Genomic DNA, 27,897 nt, shown 5'->3' on the forward strand with positions numbered 1-27,897 from the left:
CTTGCTCCTGTCTTTCTTGCTCCCAACAAAGATGAGATCAGCTTATACAGCTGGATTCTCCCTAAACCACAAATCGACCTGAAATGTATTCATTTCACCCTTGATGAGTGTCAAGACCTGATTATTTTGCAATGATAGCAAGGTTGATAAGTGTCAACAATTAACCAGATAACCAAAAAATTACCTTTTGATGTCTCACAGCACAGACCGAGAACTTCTCTATGTAGCCCCATAACGGGAAACCGTGAAAAATCATACACTTAAAGAAACATATTGAGTGACGTGTTAAAAAATAACATTTTTATTTTTGTAGTTGAATAAAGAGGAAAGAGAGAGGAGGAAGAGAAGGTGCTGGGGCTCCGTCTGGTTCCCCAATATAGGCAGGCAGAAGTCATGCATTGACTCTGAAAATTGACAAGTGGTGACTGGAAGCCAACTTTCCCTGTAATTTTTTTTTAACATTTCTTAAAGGTTTTATTTATTTATTTGACAGAGAGAGAGAGAGAGAGAGAGATCACAAGTAGGCAGAGCAACAGGCAGAGAAAAAGGGGGAAGCAGGATCCCCACTGAGCAGAGAGCCCGATGCGGGGCTCCATCCCAGGACCCCGAGATCACAACCCAACTCAAAGGCAGAGGCTTAACCCACTGAGCCACCCAGGTACACCCTTTTTTTAAACTTTTTTATTTGTTTGTTTGCTTGTTTGTTTTAGAGAGGGAGAGAGAGAGAATGGGGGAGGGGTAGAAAGAGAGGGAGAGAGAGAGTCTTGAGCAGGCTCCACGACCAGCTCGGAGCCCAACACGGGGTTCGACCTCACCACCCTGACTTCATGACCAGAGTTGAAATCAAGAGCTGGAACCCACTGAGCCACCCACGTGGCCCTCTCTCCTGAACTTTGGTGCCAGGGAAGGGAGTAGTGAAAACCAACACAGACCCAGCAGAGATGCTCGATAGATGTTTATTGGATGAAGGAGTAAAAGACAATCACCAGAGCCCGGTAGTTGCCCAAGCCCACCCTGGTTACAAATATAAGCCCACGCCCGATCCCCGTAGAAAAGAAGAGATGCACCTGCGGCAGCCCTACACCCAGAACGGGCTGGGCTCTAAAAGCCACCTCGAGGAAGGTATGCCTTTAACTGCCCGTGTTTGTTTCCTTTGGCCCGACAGTATGTAATTTCCCATTTTTAGAACAATGCTCCAAAGAACAGTCCCAAAAACAACTTTCAGAGGGGGCGGTTTTCTTCCTGGCCGCTGCTACAGCCCTGTAAAACAACAATAACAAAGGGAATTTTATTCAAAACACCGTTTGCATCTCTCCATAAAATGGGGAGACCTCTTGTTAGCTTTGTGCCGGCTGAGAGAAGATCCCTGAGAACCCCTTGGTACAGCATCTAAACAAAGTCTTGTCTTGCGGAGGATAGGTCTGGACACTGCTCTGCTGTTGGATCTGTTTTGGTCTTGAAACACCACCCTCTGTGCGGTTCCTAGGCTGTGAGGATGGAAAGGATGTTTGTAGAGTGCCTGTGTCTGTTCTTAGGGTGCCCCGCGCAAGCCCAAAACCGGAAGAGGAGACGGTGCTCTTGAGGACATGCCAATAGGAGACTGAAGGGGAGGACCCAGGAAGGAATGAGGTGCACCTTCCAGTCTTAGCCTTGATGAAATCCCTTTCATGACCATCTCCACGCAGACTTTCTCTCTGCTTTGTAAACTCAAGAAATTGACTCCAAGACTTCAGGATCCTCCCCCACGCTCCCCAGATCACACCGAACTCCTTCCCACCGGACCCTGCATTTTTTCTCTCCTCGCTGGCTTCCTGGCCCAGTTTCTTTTACCTCCCATGTGGGTCTGCCCACGCTGGATTCATCTTACCCCCTCCCTGCTCAACCATGGTCAGTGACTCCTCTTCCTGCAGACGGAGTCCAGCGTCCTTAGTGGGACCTCATCCGGAGCCAGTCTTCCCTTCTAAGCTTATCTTCCAGTAGTTCCTACATAAATCTTTGGCGCCCTCCAAACAGGTCTGCTTAACCACTCCAGACGCACCCCCTGTGCTCGAGGTACCCCTCCCTTCCTCACCTTCCTGGTCCCTTCTCTGTGACAAGATCTTATCCATTTCTGAAAGTCCTACCCAGCTAATACCTCTGTCGGACCAGTCTAGCTGAAAGGGACCTCCCCCTCCCCCACCTCTAACTAAAGCACTGAGACTCTGCCCCACCCGAAGTGTCTCCACTCTAGAAAAATCTTTCCCCTAACTTTTTTTTAATATGTGTGCTGAACTGTTTGAAGGAGAAAGGTGCTAAGCTTTAAGAGCCCTGGGTGGAACCAACTCAGTATCAGCTCCAACATTTTTTTTTAAGATTTTATTTACGTATCTGACAGAGAGAGAGAGACAGAGAGAGAGGGAACACAAGCAGGGGGATGGGAGAGGGAGAAAGAGGCTTCCTGCCGAGCAGGGAGTACAGTGTGGTACTCCATCCCAGGACCCTGGGATCATGACCTGAGCCGAAGGCAGACGCTTAATGACTGAGCCACCCAGGTGCCCCAGCTCCGACATCTCTATACTACCCTTTACTGAGCACTTGCTATGACCCTGCTGCTGGGCTGAGGGCTTCTTAGGTATGACCTCATTCAACCCTTGCGGTGAAACTATAAGGTAGGTACCAAGTCCCCTCTTCACAGACAAGGAAACAAAGGCTTTGAGAAGCTAAATAACTTCCTGAGAGCCTCCCGGTTTAAGAGGAGTGAACTGGAGCTCAAGCTTGGCTTCCAGTATTGACTTCTGTAGCCAATGCTTTCTCCTCAGAAAATTTACAACACAGAACAGTTAGGATGAGCAGGGCGGTAGGAAACCACAGGTTCTTCTCCCAATTAGAACAAATTCATGGAAAGTTTCCCCATTCAATGCCGTGGGTTTTTTTCTTCTTCTTTTTAAGACAGTAGAGGGATTTAATCCTGGAATGTCAGGAGACATGATGATGTTTTCTTTAAAAATGCTATCAGGGTGGGCGCCTGTGTGGCTCAGTGGGTTAAAGCCTCTGCCTTTGGCTCAGGTCATGATCCCAGGGTCCTGGGATCGAGCCCCGAATCGGGCTCTCTGCTCAGCGGGGAACCTGCTTCCTCCTCTATCTCTGCCTGCCTCTCTGTCTACTTGTGATCTCTGTCTGTCAAATAAATAAATAAATAATCTTAAAAAAAAAAAAACAAATTTTTTTAAAAATGGTATCAGGGTGCCTGGGTGGCTCAGACAGTTGAGCATCCGTCTCTTGGTTTCAGCTCAGGTCGTGATCCTGGGGTCGTGAGATCGAGCCCTGCATCAGGCTCCACGTTCAGCATGGCGTCTGCTTGAGATTCTCTTTCTCCCTCTCCCTCTGCCCCTCCCCCCATACCCTCTCTCTTGCTGTCGCTCGTTCTCTCTCTTTCGAATACAAATAAATAAATCTTTTCTTTTTTTTTAATGGTATCAAAGGCTTTGATGCTTGGAGGGGAAGCTTTGATGCAGCACCTACATCACCCTAAGATCCCAAGCCAAGTAGCAAGAACACAGATTGCGGTGCCCAGGTTCCAGTTCTTCCGTTTCGCAGCAGTGAGGCTCTGCAAGCTATTTACCTTCTGAAGTTCCAGTTTCATCTTCTTTTTTTTTTTTTTTAAAGATTTTATTTATTTACTTGACAGAGATCACAAGTAGGCAGAGAGGCAGACAGAGAGAGAGAGGAGGAAGCAGGCTCCCTGCAGAGCAGAGAGCCCGATGCGGGACTCGATCCCAGGACCCTGAGATCATGACCTGAGCCGAAGGCAGCGGCTTAACCCACTGAGCCACCCAGGCGCCCCCAGTTTCATCTTCTTTAAAATGAGAATAATACCTAGCTGACAGGGTGGTTTGGATGAAGTCAATGAAATAATCTATATAAAACACCTAGCATACATTGAGTGTTCAGTAAATTACTGTTGTCACTACTTCCCTTGGACATAGGAATCTGCATTTCTTTTCATGTTCTTCAATCAAAGTCTACCACATACACGGTCAAGCACACAGGAGTGCACCTGTGTGAGGAGCACAGAGGGATGTACGGAAGGATTGCATTACACTATTGCACACCTGAAACTAATATGACACTATACATTAACTAAGTGCTATTAAAATAACATAAAATAATAAAATTAAGTTAAATTAATTAAAATAGAATAAAATAATTGGGGCGCCTGTGTGGCTTAGTCTGCTGAGCTCTTGATTTCAGCTCAGGTCATGGTCTCAGGACCTTGCGATCAAGCCTGGGGGCCCTCAGCAGGGAGTCTGCTTGAGGATTTCTCTCCCTCTCCCTCTGTGCCTTCCCACCCTCCCAGCACCCCCCACCCCCTCACCCTCTCAAATACATAAATAAATCCTTGAGATAGAATAAAATGCATAAATGGACAGCCTGATCATCATTTACATATATGCACTTATATAAACACCACCCCAGTCCAGACACAGAGTATTTCTAGCACCCCAAAAGGTTCTCTCATGTGCCCTCTCAGTCCATTGCTCCACCAGACAGAACTAAGATTTGACCTCTCCTATGTCAGCTTTGCCTCTTCTCGACCTTCATAGTAATGAAATCCTATAACATGTCATCTTTCACTCCCGTGTCATACTCTACTGTAGGAATATGCCACCGTTTGTTTACTGCTTCAACCTGCCGTTGATGGGAACTTCAAGTTTGGAGACAATGCTTTTGAACATTCTTGTACATATCTCTGTGCGGTCGTATCTCTTAGATACATATACCCGGAGAGGAATGACTGAGTGAAGGAGTAGGCGCATCTTTAACTTGAACAGAAACTACCAAACAAGTTTCCTACGGGATTGTACATTTCTACGGTCCACACAGCGATGTATGCTAGTTCCAGTGGCTCTGTATCACCAGTGAGCCCTGGTCTTGTCACTTTTTCATTCTAGCCGCTCTGGTGGGTATATAGTGCTATGTCCTCATGGTTAATTTTAACATGCATCTTCCTCATGAGTAAAGTTGTCGAGCACCTTCTCATAGTTCATTTGGCCATCTGGATATGATCTCTTGTGAGTATTAATTCTTTTGCCCAATTTTTATTGTGCCATCATCTTTTTCTTACTGATTTATTTTAAGGACTTTTTACAGATTATATTTATTTACTTATTTATTTATTTGAGAGAGAGCGAGAGACAGAAAAAACACAAGCAGGGGGAAGGGAAGAAGCAGAGGAAGAGGGATAAGCAGATTCACTGCTGAACAGGGAGCCCGATGCGGGGCTCAATCCCAGGACCCTGAGATCACGACCTGAGCCAAAGGCAGACGCTTAACCCACTGAGCCACCCAGGTCGCCTTCTTATTGACTTATGATGGTTCTTCATAGATCCTGAAAGTGAACACTTGGTCGAATGTATGTATTGCAGATTTCTTCTGAGACAGAGGCTTGCCTTTTCATGTTTTGAATGGTGCTTTTTGTTGAGTTATACTTCTGATAAAGCTCAATTTACCAGTTTCTCTTCTATAGTCAGTGCTTTCGGTGTTGTTTTAGAAAATTTTGTCCACCCCCAAGGTCACGAAGACATCCACTCTATGTTAATTTCCTTTAATCTCGTTTTCCCTGTATCTTCCTCTGGAGTTGGAGATTAGCAGCTTTTTCAATAAGGAGCAAAGTTCGCACAGAAAACCTCACCATGGGGCACCTGGGTGGCTCAGTGGGTTAAAGCCTCTGCCTTTGGCTCAGGTCATGATCCCAGGCCCACATTGTCTCTCTGCTCAGCGGAAAGCCTGCTTCCTCCTTTCTCTCTGCCTGCCTCTCTGCCTACTTGTGATCTCTATCTGTCAAATAAATAAATAAAATTTTACAAAAAGAAAGAAAGAAAACCTCACCATGACTGGTTTGCCTGGTGTTGCTCACAGGACAATGACTGCCTGTCTTGGGACCCACCAGTCTGTCATCCTAAAGCCAACCTAGAGCATCAAAGCGGACCCCTGCGGACTGGCTATATTTCTGTAATTCCAGAGACCCTAATTTGGGGGTGCTGGGGAACACGTCTTCCAAAATGAGCCAGAAAGGAGAAGGGACATTTGGGGAGGATATCAGTCCCCCTCAGGACTGTTTACACTCTCAGCCCAGCGGCTTACTCCGACACCCTAACTGGGATCACTCGGCAGACACATTCTTCCCATCCTAGCACTCTCGCTGCTCCCCTTTATAAAACTTTTGCCCACACATGTTTCCCCCCCCCCCTCTGGATTTGCCCTTTTATCATCATTCACCTACCCACTTGTCATTTCTAGGGCACTTACAATGTCTTTGCTTTTTCCTGCCTTCATCCCCTCTCCCTTAATGCAAGGTTTCCCAGCCTCCCTGTCATAGACATTTGGGGCTAGAAACTCCTGTGCTATGGGGCCCGCCCCTTACGCTGTAGGACGCACAGCTCTTCTGGGTCCGCCCATTTCCTTCCCACCTTCCTCTGTCAATCAAGAGGCCTGAGGGAACAGCAAGAGGGTGGGAGGCAAATCATAGCTTTTTCAAGCTGAAGAGAGCCTTAGATACGATCTAGTGCAACCCCCTCATTTTACAGATGAGGAAACGGATCCCGAGAGGGGGAGGGAGAGGATACACCACAGCCAAATATGTGGGGGAACAAAGCCAGGCCAAACAGGAAGTCAAAATTCCAGGGCTGGAGGCAGAATTTCCAGTCCCACCAGGGAACCTGGGACTGCTTCCCACAGCAACTTTCTCCCTCCAAGCCACAGGTCCTGTTCCAGAAACAACCAGGGCTGCTCAGATCGAACAGCAGACTCGGATCGGACAAGCCCCCCGCGTGTGCATGGGAGCGTTGATCCCTGAGAGTCCATTCCAGAGCCTCCAGGGGGCACGGATGACCGCCCATGCCAACGGGAGTGTTTTGAGGTGACTAACGCCATGACCACATCTTAGTTTTAATTCTATCATCGTGAGGGAAATGACGGACATACCACCTGGGTGCACCTGTCCGAGCGGAGGAGTTGGGAGAGGAACAGAGGTGGGTGGAGAGCCGGAGGGAGCCTGGAGATCAGGTCTGTTCTGGCCCTGTCACCAAACAGGCAGGTGATGGGATCCCCAGGGCAGCCCCCAAGTTAAGGCTGGAGCCTCCCAAGTTATGGTGGCTGTTAACCCCTACTGAGCACTTACTAGACCCTAGACCCTGTTCTGAACACCTTATACATACATGAATTGGGTCCGTCCTCACCCAGCCTCTGAAGGAGACACTGTCATTCTCCCACATTGAAGATGCTGACATGGAGCCGGTAGCCTCAGGTCAAGCAGCAGGGTGCCTTCCTGAACCATCTTCGATGACTTCTCGCCAGCACCATGCTCACCCCCAATATCACCATCAGATGCCCAGGGAGACGCCCTTCTGTGTGAAAGTCCACACCAAGAACTCACACAAGGCTCAAGATCTTAGCAGGTCCATGATGAATATTTTCATTTTAACAGTAATGAACTTGTGCTGACCATTATTAGAAAAATGCCAGATTTATTTATGATAGTGACAAAGCTTTCTTTGTAATTAAATGTGGGCTTTTAAAAATAAATCTATTTCAAGAGGACCATTAAACAAACAGCGTACAGAGTGGGTATGGGGGTGCAGAGGGGATGATGGTGGCCCCCGATGGACTTAAGTGTGGGACCCCCACTTAGAGGCAGTTGCCCAGCTCTAGTCCTTCAACATCGGGTTCCCACCTGCCGCTCCCATGGCCGCTCCCTCAGTACAGCCCTGTGGATTTGCAAGACCCTAGCCAGCCAGCCCTTTGATCTTCTCCTGCCCTGCTTCCCCTTGAGGGTCACTCATTCTGATTTCCCGTGGTAAAAGAGAAACCCAGCAAAGCTGATGAATGTACAGAGATCCACAAACAAGAGGACAAGTATGAAGACAGAAAGGGGTATGGAAATCGTGCCCTTTCCTTGGTCCCAGTCCTGGGCCTTCTGCTCCCATCAGACTTACAAGACATGGGCAGGGGAAATGCCCAGCCCAAGGCCCTCTGAGGATCCCTCCCGTACTGGTCCGGGCGCTGGCCCTGGCCAGAGCCATGCTGTCAAGGACCCAGCACCACTTCCTCCTGCCGGGGTTATGGTGGCGGGAGAACATGGCGCAGCCTAGTGGCTCTAGAATCTAGGTGCCATGGGAGGTCCAGCCTCAGATGAACTTTCCTGTATCAGTACCTGTAGCTGGTAGTACAGGAAAGACTGTCCTTCCTCGGCAAACAGGGACAGTTTATAAATAACACTCATAAATGAGATGGGGGGAGTTGCTCAAAGCCCCAGGGATATAACAGCAAACAATAGGCTGGGATTCAAACCAGCCACCAATCCCGCCCGTCCCCAGCGCTCTCAGAGGACAGGAGTCAAACGCCATCTGCCCTTGGAGTGCCGGCCATTGCATTCTCTCCGGCACCCCCACCCCCACAGCTGGGCGGGTGCCTGGACAAGGAAGCCCCAGCCTTGTTCAGGGCATTGTTCTTCCTCAGAAGAGGATCTCGAAAGCAGAAGGAAATTAGAAACAACCACACAATGAATACCAGATTCTCCTTTCTCCCGGCTTTGGCGGCCAGGAGATGAAGCAGGGCCGGCTGACGGCGCGCCCCACCCAGCAGCTGCTGGCCCTCCAGGAAGTCGTCCGTGCCACCGGGAAGGGCTGGTCTTGGAGGCTGCTCTGGTTCTCTATCGATTTCTACAAGGTCCATGTTCTTTCTTCAGCTAGATGCTGACTCCGTGAGGGCAGAGATGCACCTGGGGCTTCCTTCCCACAAGGTGTAACGGACAAGTTGCCGGCCCTCTGTGATGGTGGGTTGAGTAACTGATTCCATCCGGGCACTTTCCTAGACACTGCCCAAGTGTAAACTCATCGAATCCCCATAGCCACCCCATGAGGGCAAAACTATCATTAGTCACGTTTTGGTCATGAGGAAGTGGAGTCCAGGCGATGCAGAGATGAGCAGGACTGATCTGACTGCTGTAGCTTTGATGGGACTCCGGGATCCCACCCCCCCCCCACTCCTTACCAACATCGGAATCCCCCAGCGAAGCCATGAGACATGCACAGAACCCTCCTGAGGTCAACGTCCAACCCCACATGCCAGCTAAACAGGGTGACCTAAGAGAAGACATGTCCCCTTTAGAACTCTCACCCCGAGAGATAGCACAGGGTGTGGATGGACATTAACAAGCCCTTGAGAAGAAGACAATCTGACCAACTTAGCATCTGAACATGCCTCCTCAGGATTTTTTCTTAAAAAATAACCTCTTTTTTTCTGTTGGGGCCATTATTCATTTTAACATAATGTTGTGTTTTATGCCTCCTACGTAAGTAGGCAGCGGCTTCGAATGTTGTGGAATATTGAGCCCATATATCTAGTCAAACTTCTGTTTGCTTTTTGCTGCATCCATAGCTACGATCTGAATAAATAGAGGAGAAAGGTTTGGCTCCCAATCCCACTAGCTGGGCCTTATGCCATCATTCCCCAAAACAAAGGGGAGAAGATGCCAGAAGTGAGGGACCAGGGTTAATGGTGAAAGAAAACACTGTCCTGTTCCAAGGGGTACTGAGCAGAGTCAAAACTCCCCGGACAGGGATGTGGAGGGGGCAGGAAGGCCCTCCCCTAGCTCCCAGTAAGGAGCATCCTTTTAAAGCTGTGGGCAGAGGAGAGAGGAGTGGAGCTGCCAACAGCCCAGCCCCCTGCAGATGAGGTCACAGGCCTGGAGGATAACAGCAAACCCCAGCTTGTGAGTGGTGCATCTGGACCTAGGACCCAAGTCCTCTCTGACCAATTCAGGGCATGCACCCCTCCACCTTGTGGCCCATCGGCGGCAGGATCTGGAAGCTCTTGCTGTCTGTTAAGTGTCCTGCATGCTCTGGACAGTATAACAACCACGCCCCTGACCATGTGCTGAGAGGCTCTGTTCCGCTGAAACAAGAAAACCCAAGGATCCGTCTTTGTCCTTGGACTTTCGGAATGCAGCCACGCAGATGGATCTGGGGTGGTTTGTTGTTGTTGTTGTTACTCTGTTATATCAGAATGTTAAAACAAATGTTCTAACCTTTGGAAAGGTCAAGGTCACCCATTCACTCTCTGCATGAGCCCATTGTCACCCAAAGGAAAGTGAGGGGAATCTTCATCCCTGGGCACCTTCACCATCCTGCGACCCTTCTCCCATCTCAGAAGGCATCTGAGTCTCCAGAAAAGCCTCCCCACTCTGTCCAGTAACAGCCACCCGTCTTGTGCACTTCAACCCATCCCCATGACTCTTTCAAGGCGAGGGACTCAACTACCCCATCCTGCTTCCCCCTCTCTCCTGCTGGCTTCTTTGGCTCATCCAGTAAACATCTTCAAGTCTGCCCCAAACTGGAAAGATCTCTTTGCATCTGCCTCCTGCGGCCAGAGATTGTCCCATCTCTCCTCTTACCTTCAACATCAAATTTCCTGGTCATCTACCTTCCTCTCCTAAATCTCTCCCACTAATTCGTAAGCTTGTAGTGGACAGCCCGGCCCAACCACTTTATGGGAACTACTCTCTCAAGAGCCACACACAGTCTACGGGCAGCAACTCCAGCAGCCTCCACTCTATACCCATCCTATGTGACCAACAGAAAAAACTCTTCCTTGTGAAATGTGCCTAGAGCAAGGACGGTGCATCGCTTACTCAAAAGCCATTCCCCTTCTCCTTAGCTGGCACAATCCCAACTTTGTTCAAAGACAGGAAAGTGATTCTTATATTTCAGCAAGGTGGGCCCAGTCCCTGGTCCAAGGGCAGGCATGTGTCCTTTCTAACCAGTGGAGTATGGAGGAACACCTGTTGGAGTCTCCTGGGGGCAGCATTCTCACCATCTCACCCCCCCACCAAGAAGAGAGAAACATGTGAGGAGGATGTCTGCCCCACCCTGCTCCCGGTTTCCTGTCTTTGAACTCAGTTGTGTGACAATGTGATGCTTGAGGCTGAGGGAAGGCTAAGAGCACCTGAGCAACACTGGCCCAGAGCATTGCCACCAAACGTTTTGACTACGAGAAGAATCATCTCTTGTCTTCATCACCATGGGACAGGTTTGCCATGACCTGGAGCCAGTAGCATCCCCAACCAATGTCCTTCCCCTCTTGGTTACTGACACTTCTCTCCTGTCCCTCATTCTCAAGTCTCCATGACCCTTTGACAGCTCCTCTGCTCACCCCTTGAATATCGGGGTTCTCCTGGCCCTCCACGCTGCCTCGGTGTATTCCCTCTTCATCCACTGGCTACTAACTCAACAAATGTCTTCTATATGCCTGGCTAGCCTCATAGAGTTGACACTCTAGGTGGGGGAGGCAAACAATACACAAGATGAACAGGTAACAGATCTCAGCTGGTGATCAGTCCATGCTCTGAATGAAGATAAACTAAAGAGGATGTTGAGAAAGATGTGTTACTTCCTCAGGCTGTAGGCAGTGACCCAAGGGGGAGCATTTAGGCTGGAGTTTGAAGGGTGAGAAGGAACAGCGATGGCAGCGATGGGGCACAGCATTCCAGACAGTGGGAACAGCATGAACCATGGGTGAGTGCCCCAGGAAGGAAAGACACGGCATGTTATGGGGACTGCCAGGAAGCCAGTGAGGCCGGAGAAGAGTGAAGGGAAGGGGGGAGTCTGATGAAGCTGAGATCTGTGCAGGACTTTGGAAGTCCCTGGAAGGTGGTGGTTGCCATGCTACGTGCAGCTGGAATTCATGAGGGAAGATGAAACAGTCCAGTGGAATCTGTGCTCCTACAAGATCACCGTGGCTGGAATTTGGAGCCAAAGTAGAAGAGGGGAGGCAGTTGTGGACTCACAGTCACCCCAGTGAGAGATGGGGGTGGCTTGGCCCCGGACAGCGGCAGTGCAGATGGTGACGTGTTTCCCTTGTGATGTATTCCCGAGGAAGCAATTAGGGGACTAGCCGATGAGGGGGAGCCCAGCGGTAAAGAAGCGGGAGGCATCAAGGATGATCCCCATATTTTCTAGCTTGAACACAAGGAAGAGTTGTGTTCATTGATTGAAATGGAGAAGCAGGTTTAGGGGTAAGGCAGACAAATCGTTTTTGGAGTTCTGTTTTGGAGATGTTGTGTGTGAGATGCCTGAGAGCCATCCAAGTGAAGAGAGCAAGAGACAGCTAAGTACTCAAGGCTGAAGCTCAGGGAGTTGGGAATTTGTCTAGATTGTCATCCTAGAAATGTATTAAAAGCCATAGGAATGGATAAGATCCACTGAAGGAAGCACAGAAAGGGAAACACTAGGGTCCTCAGGCCACTGAAGTGAGAGATATTATTTATTTTTCACATCTCCCTTTGTCTTCTCCTTGTGATGTCAGAATGCCACATCTTATCAGTTTAAATCCAAAATATCCCAAAAGCTGTCTTCTCTCTCCATTCCCATGATGGTGCCCTTCCAACCTTGACCTTGTCTCCCCTGGACACTTTCAACAGCCTCCTGGACTTCGGTCCCTCCAGTGCATCCACCATTCTGCCACCGGTGGGGTGAGCCTCCGCTCAGCTGTAGCAAAACTGAAACCAGAGGGTGCAGCAGGAAGCATCCGGGAAGGAGCTGTGAGAATGGGGTCACCCAGACCAGAGCTGGAGAGGCACCCAGAACAGAGAGAACGAGGTGCCCAAGTCGGAAACCACAGCAACTGGGGTGGGTGCAGGCAGACTCCCGCCATGCACCCTAGTCAGCACCCTGCTCTGGCAGGATTGGTTTATTAGCACAGTTTACTCCCACCAGCTCATGTGGTTTCAAACTTCAAGGTACCCAACACCTGGCACACCAGCAAGCACTCTCTACAACAGATGACAACAACAATGCTAAAAATAACAGTGACTAACGTTTGTTGGGTGCCAGGCACTGTACCAAGTGCCCAAGTATCCCCCCCGCCAAGTTCATAAAACCACCCCATGAGGGAGATGTTCTAGACGGGGCTCTGAGGTTCAGGGAAATGGAGGAGCCGTGGATAGCAAGGACTTTGGTGTTGGAGAGATGGAGGTTCATCTGCCGCTACACGATTGGGCTCCGTGGGCTCTCCCAGCCTCCTCTGTAAGAAGCTTAAATAGGATAACCTGGGGGATGCCTAGGGGGCTCAGTTGGTTAAGCAGCAGGCCCTTGATTTTGGCTCAGGTCATGATCTCAGGAGTCCTGGGATCAAGCCCCACGTTGGGCTCCACACTCAGCAGGGAGCCTGCCTCAGGATTCTCTCCCTCTCCCTCTGCCCCTCCCTACCACTCACTTGCCTGCCCACTTGCTCTCTAAAATAAATAAATCTTGAAAAAGAAAAAAAGAACTTGGTAAAGCCTTTAGTTAATGCCTATCACAAGAAATGTTCAATACCCATCACTGTGATAGCTAAGAAAAACAAAAGCCAGCTGGTGTCATTTCCCCATATTAAAAGCCTCCAGTGGCTCCCACTCCCCAAAGATAAGGACTCCCAGGTGGCACTCTGACCCGCCCACGCGACCTGCTCCTCCATCTGAGGCCACTCACTTCCTGAATGAACCGCATTGTTACACCTCCTCGGAGCCTCTGCTCTTGCTGCCTCCAGGAGGAGAACGCCCTCCTGGCCCTTCTCCAGCAGGGAGGGGACAAGAAGTTGTCAGCAGGGAGCTCCAAGAGCCCCCAGCCCTCGCCTCGCTGGACTTACAGTCTGGGATCTCTCTCACCTATTTGCATTCTGGGGGCCTCGCACAGCAGCCGCCATTCAGCAGATGCTGACTGAAGTAAGTATCAAAAACTCATGACATTTTCAAAAAACAGTCATGGGAAGGTTGGTGGAGAGATCGGTTCAGGATTCCAGGAAGGGCCGGCATCTCAGCCAGCCCTTCTATCTGTAGGCCCGCGGTATCACCTCCACCTGCCAAGGACGGGTCTCAACTCATCTCTTCTCCACCAAGACTTCAGAACAATCCTGGGGGCGAGACTTCAGTTCAAATACCATGGGTGGTTTGGGGAATGCAGCCCAGGGCAAAAGGTCGGGTCAGAGAACGGTTGTCATCTGGTCCAGTGTTCTTCCGGGTCCCTCTGCAACCCCGGACGCTCCCCCTGTGCCCATCCCAGGTCCTTGCCCAGCAAGCCACCCGGAAGGCCAATTGCTGGAATGCTTCGAATGACTGCTTACTAAGAAGACTCTCGAGGGGCACCTGGCTGGTCGTCGGTGGGGCATGCGACTCTTGATCTTGGGGTTGGGAGTTCAAGACACATTGAGTGTAGAGATTACTTAAAATTAAAATCCTTTTTAAAAAAGAAGAAGAAGAAGAAGAAGAAGAGGCCTCTAGAAGACCAAAAGCCTGTAGTCTCAAAATAATAATAATAATGGTCTCAAAGGACAGATAGTACTTCATGACAATTAGCAAAATATTCCCAAGAAGCCTACCGGCAAATCACATATCCCATCCCAAAGAGAGTAATCACAGTAAGAGATAACACTGCTTCCTACATGCCCAGGATTTCACATCTATAGTCTCATTGTATCTGTACAACACAACTATGATGTGCATGGTTACTATCACGCCCTTTTCAGCAAGGGGGAGGCAGAGGCTATTTAAGAACAGCTTGTGGGGCTATTTAAGAACAGTCTCTTAAGCATCAGACTCTCGATTTCAGCTCAGGTCATGATCTCAGGGTCATGAGAACGAGCCCCACATCGGGGTCCACGCTCAGGAGGGAGTCTGCTTGAGATTCTCTCCCTCTCCCTCTGTCCTGCCTGCCTATCTCTCTTTCTCAACTAAATAAATTAATTTCAAAAGACAAGAAGAACAGCTTGTAAGTGGGGACCCAGACCTGGAGGCACCCCCCACTCTGGAGCCTGGGATTCTACCCACCATGCCCCAGAGCCTGTGCCATTGCACTGTCCACAAGAAGGGGCTCTGATCCCACGTGACAGTGGATTAGGGGGATCGGTTGAATTCCTGTAGTTTCTTACCAGCTGCTTTCACTTGGAGGGTGGAGAAGGCAGACAAGCACTTCCATGGTTTTATTTGACTTCTGTCTAAAACTTCCCAACTGAGGGGGTGATGGAGATCGAAGCCAGTAAGTGTCTTCCTCAACCCTTGTCCCCTGAGTCTGAGCTCTTCCTGGGCTCACACAAGGGAACCCGTGAAGTTGCAAGAGGGGTTTCTGCAAGTTTTGCAAGGATAATATGAGGATCCTATGGCCCTCTGCTCCCCAAAACAAAGTCAGATGTCCCAGGAGCATCCCTTCTCTGAACCAAATCCATAGCTAGGTGCTGCATTTCCAGAAGGGTAAACAGCATTATCTTGACATGTCAGAAGGCGTACTTCAGGTATTTTAAACCTGTCTTGGCTTTCTCCCACCATTGAGGTTGTTCTTCCTCCGAGCAGAATCTTCCAGCTGGCTGTTACCACTCTTGTCCAACTTGTCACTCAGCTTCCCCGAGGACCAGCGTGGCTGGTGATCTCAGGGTCCTGGGATCATGCCCCAGGTCAGCTTCCTTGCTCAGTGGGGAGTCGGCTTCTCCCTTCCCTCTTCCCCTCCCCCTACTCATTCGCTCTCTCTCAAAGAATTTTTTTTAAAGAAAGAATAAAATCAGCTATGATTTTTTGAGTACTTCATATGTATCACGCATGACTCAGAAATGAGGAAACTAAGACTCAGAAACACCCCAGAAGACCCAACTCGTCAACAGCAGAGCCAGGATTTGAACCCAGAACTTGCATTTGGCACTTCATGATTATCTTCCAAGAAGGTTACAACCTGGTGTCCATAGGAGCTGAGCAAGTTCTCCAGAGTGTTTTGGCTCCCCTAGAAGGAGGGCTGGCTTGAGGAGACCCTCTAAGTAGGAGATATAGTTTGAATTCTAGTCTGGATGTGGGGGTTCTGTCCCAGGAACACATCTCCCCATAAAAGGACTGTGTCTAAATACATTCTGCCATGGGCTCAGTCAGAAACTCTAAGTTAATTCTGACACAGCTCAAGGGTTTGAAAAGAATGCCCTCTTCCATTTCTAGCACCCTCAGAATGACTATGAACAGAGAGACTATCAAATCCCCAAACCATTTAGCTAACTGATGTGAATAAAAGGCTGAAAAGACAGCCTTGAGATCAAGGTGAGGGAGCTGGAATGTTCGTGGCGACAGCATGTACTGCCCACCCTCACTCCAGCAATAAGAGCCAGGATGCCATCCTTGGGACCCCACCTTCCACCAAAAATCAAAGCTGAATGGCAGGTAAAGAGATGCTGAGTCCAGGAACCCAAGCAGGGACAGATCTGCCCGGATGTTGGAGAAGTCCACAAAGTAGCTCAGGAGGACCCTCGTGGAAGAGAAGAGTGGGAAGGGGAGAAGAGGGCGCTTGACAAGTGACCTTCACGAGCTCATCCTGGGGTTGAAAGTTAGTGGACTGGCACACCTGCTCTCACGCCGGGCTCTAGGCCTGTCCTTGAAAGCCTCCAAGATGTTGAGGACCTACACCCCAGCTACCTGGTTGTCTGCTAAAGCCCAGATTTGCATTTCCTAAAGAAAAGCGTGGACCAGAGCCAGGAGAAGGCCCTAAATGGCCAGAACACCTATCACTGTCTTCCTTAAAAGGGTTTCCTGACCCAATGAAAGAAAGCAAGAGTTTTGTGAACCCAAAAGAGCTGGGCTGGGGGCCCAGGGATCCCCAAACTTGCCTTTGTTTTGTCCCCCTAATGGCCAAGGATGCAATCCTCCTGTTTCTTCTAGAGCTACCGTCTGCTCTCCCTTCCGTATCCTGCACACTCACCTCCTCATGCCACCTGTGGAGCTGATGTCAACCCCACGGGCCAGGCTGGGCCCCCTGCAAACCCAGCCATCAACCATAACCCTAGATGCGCGGCAGTTGGCAGCACAGTCCCGAGGGATGGGCCGCCCAGGCAGCCACAGCGTGGCCCTCATGCAAGCTTGTGCCCCACTCTCGCATCAGGTTCCCTATAGGGGGGGCCTCTTCTGTCTGATCCTCGGAGATCCTGGCCCAGAGACCGGCCCTTGTTACAAGCTGACTTGTGTCCCTAAACCCATATGTGGAGCCCTAACCCTCATTACCTCAAAATGTGACTTTATTTGGAGACAGGGTCTTTAAAGAGGTGATTAAGTTAAAATAAGCCCATAGGGTGGGTCTTAATCCAGTCTGACGGTGTCTTCAGAAGAAGAGGAAATTTGCAGCCACAAACAGACTCAGGGACACACGTGCGTGCGGAGGACCAATGAGGACAAGGTGGGAAGGCTGCCTTCAAGGACAGAGGCCTCAGAGGGAAGCAAACCCGCCAACACCTTTGTCTGGGACTTCCGAACTGTGACGGAATGATTTTCTGGTGTTGAAGCTCCCTGGTCTGTTTTGGTCTATTTTGCTATGGTAGCCTGAGCAAATTAATACAGACCTCATTTTCGGGGCTCTGCCACTTTCTGTGACTAATAATAATAAAGTCTAACCTTTATTCCGCATCCGGCACTGTGCTAAAGCAGTTTGCCTGCCTAGCTCATTCAATCTTCTCAACAACATAAGGAACGTTACCCCATTTTACAGATGGGAAAACTGATGCTCAGAGAAGTTAACGCCTTACCCAAGCTGATACATGACTGCAACGGGATTCAACCTGCAGCCATCACAACATGCCCCTGGGGATGCCCAGGGCACCAGTTCCCAGAAGCACCTGCAACATGAATGCTGGTGCCCCCCCAGGATCCATCAGATGAAATCCTACCCACCCCATCACCCCCACACACACACTGGTGGTTTCAGGAGGAGGGGCTGATTAGCAATAAGGGGGGAACTCTAGTGATGGAATTAGTGCTCTTATAGAAGGGACCTCAGAGAACGCCCTCACCTCTTTCCACCATGTGAGGACACAGTGAGAAGTTGGTAGGCCCCAACCCGGAAGAGAACCAGAACCTGACCATGCTGGCTCCCTGACCTCAGACTTCCAGGGCTTTGAGAAATACGTTTCTATCATTAATAAGCCACCCAGGCTTTTTGGCCTTTTCTCTAAGATCAAGTGTTAATAAGCCACCCAGTCTATGGTACCGTGTCACAGCAGCCCCAACTAAGACAGCACCCCTGAGCCCAGCTCTCAGACCAGATTGATGAGCCCGATGGGTAGAACCAACATGGCCAGTGGTGACACATGGCCCCAGAGCGTCTTCCTGGAACCCCACAGGTGGTATGTCCTGCCAGGAGCCCATGAACCTCGTGTTCCTCCTCTGAAGTCCTGTGGAGCCGTGACTTCGCTCCTCTCCCCTCTGAGGGATGCCTCTGCCACATTGTTCTTCAGCGGCGGGCGCTGAGCAAGCCCCCTGGAACCACCATAAGCTCACCCTTCACAAGCCGCCTCTTCAAATCATTCCCGTAGCGAAGCGCCCTTGCACACTCAAGTTCATCGATTGACCTTAGAAAAAGGGATAGCTCAGAAGCAACAGAAATGACAACTACCTACCTAGAATAAGATGAGGACAGTTCCTCGTCCCCTCCCCCCATGCCAGAAGGTCAGAGCTTCAACGGGCCTTAGAGACGGCCCCTTGTCCTTCACCAGTGGGTCCTCAGATGCAGCAGACTGAGCAGGGGCGGTGGTGAGACCGGGGAGCCCGACATCTCTTGCCGCTAACTTTAACTTACCATCCCTGCAGGCCCCCTGCAGAAAAATGCCACAGTCAAACCCTCTTAATGAACAAAGCCAAGCTTTGTAAGCACCGAATTACTTTGGAGGGTGGGAGGAGGAATAAAATCTGTCAGTCCTGGGACTCATGTTACAGCGCTCATTTCAAGGTAAGCGTTATTAGCTCCCCACCGGGCTTCTCCTTGCCCATGGTATGAGCAACGTGAGAGCAGGAGTGGGCTCTGTTCCCCCCATTGCCCCAAGCCCCACATGTGTCTCTCAAGGTGCAGCACCCGAACCCCCTGCCCCAGACTCACCCAGAGGCCTTGATAAACGCAATTTCGATCTACGGACTCAGGCTCTCCAGAGTGGGGCCCAGGAATCTGCATTCCTCAGGCACCCCAGCTGATTCTGAGTCTCATCACTCTGCTGGCTCCTTAGCCCTCTCGGGAAGTTGGCCAGGCCTTAATGCGGGACATCAGGAGGGGAACTGACTGTCCTGGTATGGTGCAGAGGGTTCCTGGGACATGGGACAGGCACCATCCTAGCCCCCTTCAAATCACACACAAGGACAAGGAGCAGGGGTTCCCAAGCTCCCAGGTGAGATGTCATCTCCAAATGTCTCTTACTTGGTGTTGGAATGCGCTCCAAATGTACTCAGTGTTGAGAGTGGGCGTGGGTGATGTTCTGGGATTTCACAACACTCCGGATGAAAAAATGAAGTCAGGGCATGAGGAGCTGACTCAGGGACTCTAGAAGAGGGGCCGGCTCCCCCAGTGGGTCCCCTGCCCGGAATCTACCATCTCCACCCTGTGCTGAAAGCAGCAAAAACCTGCCTTGAGCCACTGTCCAATTAGGATCAGAGGAGTGACCCTTGGATAGGAGAATCAACGGGTGTCAGAACCAGAAAGTCTCCTGGAGATCAGACGGTCCTGGTCCCTCACTCAGATTGTCCCTTCTCAGATGAGGACACTAGAGTCCCAAAGGGCTACATGATTGGTAGTGTCGCAGAGGGAGCCAGCCAAAAGGTGACTCCAACTCTCTCATCTCTGCACGGCGACACAAGCCCTTCTGCGGGGCAAAAAAAGAAAATGATACTAGCAGAAAAAGAAACCAGAAATCTCAGTTGAGGGGGAGAAGCCTAGACACAGAGATGGGGTAGAGCAACAGGTGCTTAAGGACCATGGTGTCCTAACCCCCCCATACACATTACAGATAAGAAACAGAGCGACACAGAGGTCACATATATTCCTCAAGGTCATACACAGGAAACCTCCTTTGCAAGTCACTGAAGCACTGTCCACAGTGGAACCTGCCAATGAATCCAAAGATTTACTGTATTTGAAATGAGAGACCCTCCTGACACTGTGCCGCAGAAGGGAGGGACCAGTGCTCCGGGAGACAGAACTGGAGCCCTGGGTCCATGGACACAGTCCCGAAGCCTTCATCCTGGGGGACTTTCTCCCAGAGGATAGGGACTATTCTGGGAAGAGCAATGGGGGTGACTTTCGCTTTTCACTTTGAACAGTTTTGAGGGGGCGCCTGGGTGGCTCAGTCAATTAAGCGTCTGCCTTCGGCTCAGGTCATGATCTCACGCTCTTGGGATCAAGCCCCCCATCAGTCTCCCCCACTCAGTGGGGAGTCTGCTTCTCCCTCTCCCGGTCCCCCTCCCCCTGCTTGTTCTCTCCTCCCCCCAAATAAATAAAATCTTTAAAATAATAAAATAAATAAATAAGTTAAGCAGGGAGGCGGAGCTCTTTGGTGGCTTGAGAGAGAGGAGCGGGAGACCAAGCCCTGAGCCGCAGAAAGCAGAGAGATGAGAACAGGGGATTTTAAGGCAGAGGCTGAGATCAAGGCAAGAAGACCAAAGGACCCCTCGGTAACTGGAGGTAAGGTGGGTTTCCTGGAGGGGAGATGCCAGTGTGGTGGCAGAATTGGACTCCAAGTTGCCTTTTTAAGTACCTTAAAAGTAGCTAATCTGGAGATCGTCAAGCATTTCTACTTGTCATAGTCACAGGAGAAAGAGAGCACGTAAGGATTTTAGAACTAATTTCTTTGAAGTATTTTGAGTTCTCCACAACTGAGCATTCAAAAATATTACCTCCAAGTTATATTCCATGACAAAATGGAAACAATATTCCAGGAATTGGTGCCTCTGTGGTTGACCCAGTAAAACCCTGGCTATGAGGAACCCTTAGGGAATGAATGAGTCACTTTATAGAGTAGAATTTCCTGAATAGCTTGAAGGCGAAAACCTTAAGTGGCAAACAAGTCAACTTTTAAATAGAGGTTTCTAAACTTTCTAAACTGGCCTCCTCACCCCCTGCTTTCTAAAACAGAGGACCCAGGACATAACCTCATTTTAAGGCAGTCCTTAGGGGCTCACCAATGCCTGGAAGGACTCCACTCTTAGGTCCAGAATTTTCCCTCTCTTGCCATCATCCCCACCCCACACCGGTGCCTCACTCCCGCCACCCCCGCCCTGCACTCACTTCATCCCTGGTCCCCACTGCAGGGCCTCATTACTGTGGGTCATCCAGGCATCCCGGAGCTCAACAGCCATGCCCAGCGGATCAGCAGTTCTCTCTCTCTCTCTTATTATAGCTGCAGAATTGGAATCTATCGAAGAAAGGCACAGAACCACATGGCCAACTGCCACAGCTATAGGCAGCCTGTGTTTGACACAGGACACTGCCCTTTATAGAGTTTCTAAAGCAGCCACACAGGTAGTTTTAGCTCCATTTTGATGACAAAACTAAGATTTGCAGGTTCTGTGAGCTTCGTAAGGTCCCCTGACCAAACACCAGTGTTCTAACCCCAAATCCTTCCACCTTGCTACCGTTTCAATTACCTACTTTGATCACGTGTCTTAAAACCTGCCAAGAGAACAGGCAGAAGGAGCCAAAATCAGCAACCCAGCTAAATCCCTTTAACTTGAAGATACTTGGAATCAAGCTGGGCGGTAACTGTTTATTTCCGTTATTGTTAAAGTGTAGCTTGTGCGAATCATCGAATCATTGTAATTGCAAATGGCAAAGAAGTATTCAAGAGCCAGCCCACCGAGGTGTTTCTGAGAGAGGAGGTATGGACCACATGACCAGGTCCGCCCTGTAATTGTGAACATCCCCTAAGGGAAGAAATCAAGGGGTTGGGGGGGAGTGAAAGTATCTGTGATTAAACTACTCTCAGGAGAGCTGGCTTCTGCTCTATTTTTATCTGGAAGTCCTACAGACCGGGAATGTGTTTCTAACGGTGGATCCATTTCCACCATATCCCAGGACAACACCATATCCATGCGTTGTGTTCCAACAAATCACTTATGACGGAATGCCAGCCGTTTGGATTTCTGTGGAAAGTACACCCCACTGTCACTCTGACTGTTATCCCTTTAAGTTTATGACCACAGATCTCAAGTTACCACCCAGTACTGTTCGGAAAGGCTACTCCATTTCTTAGCAAGTTCCCTCTCCCCCTGCCCACGATGGCCATTCCATACCTTCTGCTCTCCCCTCTAGACTCCTTCCCTGCCTCTGCTCTCAGTCCATGACCTCGCCCCTTATGTCACCCAGAAAATAGAAGCCAGGATCAAAGGCTACCCCATCTCCCCTCCATCAAGGCCTCGGCCCCTCAGTATCCAACTCTCCCTTCAGGCCAGTTCTGTTGATGCAGTGACCACCTGTCCCAGTCTGCCTGGGCCTGGCAGCGGGGAGTGGCCCTGGGACATGGAACTTTCCGTTTTAAAGCTTTCCCAGGATGTGGGACTTTCAATGCTAAAACTGGGGGAGTCACTCTAAACACAGATGTGCTGCCCCTCCCCCACTCCTTCCCATCGGAGGCCCACCCTCCGGAGGACATGGGGTGCCATCCCCGAGGGCTCCAGTCCAACATCACTCTCTCTTCTGCCTCAACCACCTCTCCCTGTCCACGGACTCCTTCCCCTGACCATGTAGACAAGGCCTAAGATCTTCCTCCCTAAAGAATAAGGAACCCTGGACCCCACTCTTCTCTCCTCCTGCCAACTCGATCTGCTGTCCTCCCGAGCAAAGCTCTCCCCGTGCTCACTGCCTCCTTTCACACCTGCCATCCTTGGTCAACCGCTTCCACTCGGACCCCCTCCTCTTCCCTCCAACAAAACCTCCGTGGTCAAGTTCACCCACACGGCCAAATCCAAAGTGAATTCTGAGTTCCCGTCTTATTCAACCTGGTAAGGTTGGTAAGGGATCAAGATTTTTGCATCTTTATTTCCTACTGATTACAGACCAACACTTTTGAGAAGGAGAACACGAAGGAACAGCTAGTTACAAGAATGAGTAAAATGGCTATGAACATAGCTGAATGCCTACTCTGAATTTCTAGAACATGTCCCCCTGACCCAGGCTCTGCTCTAGATTCACTACTCTCCAGCTTAGAAAGGGCCAGTGGTTGGGGGCCTTCTAAGAGGGAAATTTGGACAAAGAGACGCAGATGTGTACAGAAGGAAGATGGCCATGGGTGTGAAGAGGCAGAAATGGAGGCTACAGCCGTAAACCAAGGAATGCCAAGGCTTGCCAGCAACCGGCAGAAGCCAGGAAGAGGCAAGGCAAGAGGCTTAGGCTTCTCTAGAACCTTCAGAGGGCACATGGCCCTGACAACACTTTCTTTCTGGACTTGCTGTCTCCAGACCGAGAGAGAATAAATTTCTGTTATTTTAAGCCACCTGGAGAAACCAATGCGACCCGCAGTTTGGATTTCCAGCCTGGACTGCTTCCCTGAACACCCGGACTCTCTTCGCACATCCGTGTCCTTGACATTGTCCCCTAGCAGTCTCAAACGTGACATGTCCCTAACTGAACTTTTGGGTTTTCTTCCCCAGACCCCTTTCTCCCGGTACACGGCAGAGGCCTTTTGTTAGCTGTTCAAGCCAAAAACGTAGGCATCATCATCCATCCTTCTCTCGCCACTGCGCCTACATATCCAGTCCCTCAGCAGTTTCTGTCAGCTCTGCGTTCTAGATATTTCCTCCCCTTCTGCCAACCATCATCACCTCTTGCCTCACTAGACTGTTCCAAAAGGGCAAGGACTTAGTCTGTTCATGGCTCTCTGTGGGACCTGGAACGTAATGGGCATTCCATAAATACTTGTTAGATCAATGAATGAAATGAAACCTTATTAATGAAAACATTCCCCTGACTAAGAGTTTGGATCGCACGGATTGCATGGAGCACTGGGTGTGGTGCAAAAATAATGAATACTGTTATGCTGAAAATAAATAAAAAATACATTAAAAAAAAAAAAAGAGTTTGGATCATGTAAACAAAGGCTACCAAGCCCAGCAATAGTAAAATGAAGATAAGGAAGCATTTTAACTATGTGGGGCAATAAACCGTTTACAAGCAATATGTTAACCCTGAATCATTGCATACTCACAAGGGTCCCCAGGTTTCCCTCTTAAATGACCTGGTTTACTTGGTGGTTATACAGAGCCTGGGTCCTTCCTAGTTCAATCCATTTGAAGCATAGCCTTTAAAGTAGTATCAGTGCATTTCCTTAAAAGAAAAGGCATCATCTACAACTCAAACTTTTTTTAAATATTTTTTTTATTTATTTGACAAACAGTGATCACAAGTAGGTGGAGAGGCAGGCAGAGAGAGAGGAGGAAGCAAGCTCCCTACTGAGCAGAGAACCTGATGTGGGACTCGATCCCAGGATCCTGGGATCATGACCTGAGCTGAAGGCAGAGGCTTTTAACCCACTGAGCCACCCAGGCGCCCCTACAACTCAAACTTTTGCAGTGACCTTTGAGAGCATACACATGCTAGAAACACCAGAGCTCTTCGATGTTTCTCGTCTCCACCGTGGCTCGCCTAGCATTCCAAAAATGCATCTTGAAATACTCAAGCCTTTTGACACTGAGGAAAGCATGCTAGAAGCTGGGATTGGTTTGAAGAAGAGAGATAGCCACTCTCTCAAGCAGTTCTCAGCACACCCCACTGAGCCTGCAGCAGCGCCTTCCTCCCCTAGACGATGTGATCCGTACAATGGGTGGCCCACGTTTGGCCATCTTCCCTGTGAAGTTGTTGCATACGGTTCATACCTCTGAAGTTCAATTCAGCTCAGCAAACACTTCCTGCAGCCTGATCTCGGGTCAGACACAGGGCCAGTGCCAAGGGCTCAAAGATGAGTAAACAACACATAGTCCCTAACTTCCAGAATCTTCCACTGGGGGGTAAGTATATTAGTTATATTAATTATACTGGGATTATGTTCACATACCCAGACCATAACGAAAGCTTGGTTGAGGCGGGTTTAAGGCGCCGTGTCGAGCAAGGGAAAGGAACAGGTAATTCCCCGAGGGAGAGAGATGGAGGCATGAGAGATGGCCTGAGTCCACAAAGTGGACAACACAGGGAAAGCAGGAAGCCCGGCTCATCCACGCCATACGAGCGCTAGATCACAAACCAAAAATTACATGAAAAAAAAAATCATATAATCTAGAGAATAACCCCTGTAGCTAGAATTCTGGCTCATAGCCACCAAAACCACACAAGTTTTAAGGTTCAAAAACCAGCTAATTGTCCCTAGTGCAGAAGATCTCAACAGCGACACCTGAAACATTTTGTGCTGGATAATCCCTTGTCTCAGGGGGCTGTCCTGTGAGCCCTAGGATGTTTGACAGCCCCCCTGGTGTCTTAGCTCAGGCTGTTAGGGCAAAAATACTCGACATGGGTGGCTTAAACTACAGAGATGTATCCCATAGTTCTGGAAGCTGGAAATCTGCCATCAGAGTGCCAGAGCACAGGGATTTCTGGTGACAGTCCTCATCCTGGTTTGCCAATAGCCACTCTCTCGCTATATCCTTTTTTTTTTTAATTTTTTTAATTTCTTTTCAACATTTTTTTACCAATTTTATTTATATTTATTTATTTTTAAAGATTTTACTTCTTTGAGAGAGAAAGAGCAAATAGGGACAAGCCGACTCCTCCCTGAGCCCGACACTCCAGACCCTGAGATCAAGACGGAGCTGGGCTGGGGGCGGGGCTGCCCTTTGAGCCACTCCCGGGAGCCCCCATGGGGTCACACTGCCCATAAGCTGGCCCGTCCTCAAGAGGAAGTATGAGCAATCTCCTGATTGAGGCAAAGGGTTGGCACCACGTCAGATCTCTCTCCTGGGCCCACAGGCCCGTTTTCCCACAGCGTATGACCCCACTCGCCTACTCGGACTTCCCTCCATCTGCCTCTAGGCCTCGGGTGGGATCTGCCCCCTGTTTCTCACAGGCGCCCCCACCTGGGCTGACCCCTGTGGCTCTGACACCCCCCAGCCCCCTCCCCCTCCGGTTTATCTCCCCTTCTGTGGCCCTCACCCACCGGTCACCCACCGGTCCCCACTCCTTCCCCGCGCCGACCTCCACTTGTCCACACTTCCCCCTGGCCTGTGACCCACAGCTCGAGGACCCTCCCTGGACCGAGTGGGCCACACACTGCTCCCTCCACTGCCCCTCTACCCTGAGCTCCAGGCTTTGGCCAACACCCTGCCCTAAGGAGTACTTGCCAGAAACCAGCGGCTGCCCACCCCAGGGCCCCACTGTCGCTGCCACCCTCCCCTCGCCCCCTGGGCCTCTCTGTCCACACTGCCTGACTCCCTCCTGCCTCACCCTCCCGGTCAACACAGCCCTCAAACCCTGTGCCAGGCTTTCCCCACTTCTCCCACTCCCAGCCACTACCAGAATGTCTCAGAGGGATCCAGACCCCTACATGAGGATTACTGGGGGGCCCTTGTTTAAAATTGCTGTGACAGAGACAGAAGCCAGACACACAGGAGGACGGACACACACTGTGTGATTCCGCCTATCAGAGGTCTCCGGAGCGGTCAATCCACAGAGACAGAAATGGAAGGTGGATGCCAGGGCCTGGGGGAAGGGGAGCGGGGAGTGAGGGCTAAATGGGGACACAGTTTCTGTTTGGAAAGGTGAAAAAGTTCCAAAGGTGGCTGGAGGTGATGGCTGCACACAGTGTGACTGTCCTTAATGACGCCAGACTGTGCACTGGAAAAATGATTAAAATAGTCAAGTCTCGATTATGCATATTTTGCCGCAACAACAACAACAAAAAAATGCTATGGGGCGCTTGGGGGGCTCCGTGGGTTAAGCATCTGCCTTGGGCTCAGGTCATGATCCCAGGGTCTGGGATCGAACCCTGCATCGCATCGGGCTCCCCACTCGGCAGGGAGCCTGCTTCTCCCTCTCCCTCTGCCTGCCGCTCCCCCTGCTTGTCTTCATGTTCTCTCTCTCTCTCTGACAAATAAATAAATAAAATCTTTAAAAAAAAAAAAAAAGCTACGACACAGTCAACATCTTAGGAGTCCTGCAAGGAAGCCCTGTTTTTAAGCAGCACCCCCCCCCGCTCCCCGTCCCGGGAAGATCTTCTGTGAGAACCAGGAGCTGCCACCCCCTCCAGTCCCAGGGCTGCTGAGCTTGGCCTTCCTGATCTGGACCGTCCCTTGGCCCAGGAGAGGTGGCAGGCGTCTGTAGCACCTGCCAAGAGCTGCTGGCCAGGACCAGCCCAAGGGCCACATGAAAACGTGTGAGGAGGCTGCTGACTTCCAAGGGGCTCTAACCTGGTGAAGGAGACAAGTTACAGAGCCGAGGGCAGGGAGCCCACGGAGACCCCGATCCCCGACCCCATCCCTCAAGGCTTTCCTGAGGGGCGAGAGCTGTATCAGACCCTGAGGAATAACTGGCCTGGAGGAGCTGGGGGTTGCTGGGGTGCTGCTGGCTGAGGAATTACACACGCAAAGGCCTCCGGGCCCGTGTGAAAAGGGCCAGAAGGGAGGGCTTCGGGGTGTGTACCAAGAACAAAGGGAAGCCTGGTCAGAGGCCCCCCCCCCCCGGCCAAAGGCCTACAATCTCGGTTGCTGGGCTGGGAGGAACTCCCCGCCACAGGAGGCAGTGTTATCTTACGAGCACAAAGCTCTCCGCCTCCTTATCTCCTCACACTAGTCCCTGTGGTTCTCGGGATGGTCTCCTGCCTCCCACCGCCTCAGCCAGGCAGGTCTGGTCAGCGGGAACATTCCTTTCTTCCAGCTACAGCTGGGGCTGAGGGCGGGGACAGGGGCAGGGGGAGGGGGCACGTGGCCCTGAGACCTTCGAACCAAAACTGACTCCCCAGCCCCCTTCCCCCACCCCCATCTCCCGCCCCTGCCACTGCCCCCCTGACTCAACTTCAGATTTGTAGACGGGTTTCCCAGCCTGCTCTCCCCATTTCTAGCGGGAGGGCAGGAGACAGGACTCCGGGAAGCCTCGAGCTCACAGACCCTGCTTCCTGGCAGGCAGGGCA

General features: G+C 50.5%; 1 long non-coding RNA gene across 2 annotated transcripts; it reads right to left on the reverse strand.

The window, feature by feature from the left end:
• Positions 1–940: 940 nt before the first annotated feature.
• LOC116598350 lies at positions 941–20,169 on the reverse strand. Of its 2 annotated transcripts, none has more exons than XR_004289043.1 (2): positions 18,903–20,169; positions 941–1,260 (listed from the first exon to the last, which is right to left on the reverse strand). It is a non-coding gene; the product is annotated as an uncharacterized LOC116598350 (long non-coding RNA). The 2 variants fall into 2 exon arrangements; XR_004289044.1 differs by lacking the exon at positions 18,903–20,169 and adding an exon at positions 7,218–7,346.
• Between the last annotated feature and the right edge of the window lie 7,728 nt (positions 20,170–27,897).

Source organism: Mustela erminea, chromosome 9, assembly GCF_009829155.1.
Source record: "Mustela erminea isolate mMusErm1 chromosome 9, mMusErm1.Pri, whole genome shotgun sequence".
In the NCBI taxonomy this organism is placed as follows: domain Eukaryota; kingdom Metazoa; phylum Chordata; class Mammalia; order Carnivora; family Mustelidae; genus Mustela; species Mustela erminea.